Genomic DNA, 2,069 nt, shown 5'->3' on the forward strand with positions numbered 1-2,069 from the left:
GGCCACCCAATGTGAGGGTTGGCCACCCCTTCAAATCTGTTTTTTTTTTTTTTTTTTAAAATAAAAACAAATTAATTTTTTATTTTTTTAGACTATAATCTGGTGTAATTGAGTTTTTGTTTGAAATATAAGTCTAATGAAATAGCTGATATGTCAGCTTCTTATTAGTGGCACAAAAGGTGACTTTTATGCAACCTCCCTATATAAGTTATTCTCTTCAATTAAATATTTCACGTGTTGAACCTCATCTATTAAAAGAGAGTTTGGGCCCACAGGCAAGAATAAGTGTTAAAGTATTCATTAAATGATTAAATTTACTTATTCTTATAAGCTTAAACTTTTGAAATAAATAGTAATTTAAAATGGTATCAGAACCAAAAGTCATGAGTTTGAACCTTGACTTCATTATCTACTTCCATTTCAATAAAATATTTTACGTATTGGGCATCACATATTAAAAGAGAGTTTGAACTCACATATGAGGAGAAGTGTTAAAACATTCATTAAATGATCATTAAATTTACTTCTTCTTATTAGTAAAATTTGACTAATAATATAATAAATATCACGTAAATTGTCATGTCAATTTGTAAGGATAATGATTACTTTAAGACCATTTGTTGGAAGAGGAAGTCGCACTCAAAATCCAAACTTGCGTCAAGGTGCTTGCCCCATTTCATGTAAAGTATATTTAGCAGCCCTTCTAACAAGAGGAAGATTCAAATCTGAATTATAGTCCCTTAGTAGTGGAAGTGTTTGGTGTGAGTGAGAAATCTGGCTTTCTTAATTCCTTAAAACATTTTTCTTTTCACTATTAAAACACAAAATACTAAAAAAAAAAAAAAAAAAAAAAAAAAAAAATTTGTAAAAAATGTTAACAAACGAAACCGCTTTCATGGCCAGTACCTAGAGAGCTTATTGAAAATGATCCTTTTTTTTTTTTTTTCCCTGTTTTTTCACTTAAGCGTGATTATAGTAATACCTATGTACATGCTAAAAGTCACACAAAAAGAACATAAACGATGAAAATGTTAAAGTATTGATTAAGTGATTAAATTTACCTCTTCCTATCAGCTTAAGTTTATGGGAAATGTGGTGATTTAACATAGTATCAGAGCTAAAGGTCCTAGGATCAAATCTTGACTCCGTTAAATCACCCCATTTAAATTAAATATTTCACGTGTTAGACCTCATCTATTAAAAGGGAGTTTAAACCCACACGTAAGGGGGAGTGTTGAAGTATTAATTAAGTGATTAAATTTACATCTTCCTATCAGCTTAAGTTTTTGGAATAAATGGTAATTTAGCAGAAAAACCCCTTTGAAAAGGACTTGAGCAAATTGGTTTTTTATTTTATATTTGAAATTGTTAGTTATCTCTGACAAAGAGATCAAGTATGGTTGAGTCTCCCCAACCAAATGGTTCCAAGTTCAACGTAGTAGCCATCGTTTTCAAAACAAGTGGCCAACTTTAGAACATCAAATTGGTAACAAGTTAGTCAAATTTGAGATAATTAAGAAATTTTATGCTCCAAATCAAACCCCCACGATCTTCCTGCAGTTGGAACTGACACCAGTCAGACGTAACTTCATATTATTCTTTGCGTCACTAGGGTTTCTCAAATTCCTTAATTAAGAAAACGAAGGTAAAAGTCAACTGTTCTAGAAAGGTGCTTCATCTACGCCAAACTAACATGTCTTTAGTCCTCATTACCCTAACCACTAACCACCTTGCTAACTAACTGTTAAAATAGAGTAATGATACTTAAATTTTTAACCATTTATTATGCTTATGTCGTACTGATTGACGGGACATGTTTTAAGTGACTTTTCATGTCAGTCACTTAAAAACACGTTAGCATCAATCAATATGACATGTGTGTCTCATTATTTTTATGAGTAATGCAACTCATGTCACGCCGATTAATATTTCGTGTTTTAAGTGACTTATTTTTTGTTTTTTAGTGATTGATATGTCACATTAATCGGTGTAAAATGAGTGTAGTATTACTCTAAAATAAAATATGTAAGAAAATGGGAAGCAAATACAGAAAAAGAACGCACAACAAT

Source organism: Corylus avellana, chromosome ca11 (genome assembly GCF_901000735.1).
Source record: "Corylus avellana chromosome ca11, CavTom2PMs-1.0".
NCBI classification, from domain to species: Eukaryota; Viridiplantae; Streptophyta; class Magnoliopsida; order Fagales; family Betulaceae; genus Corylus; species Corylus avellana.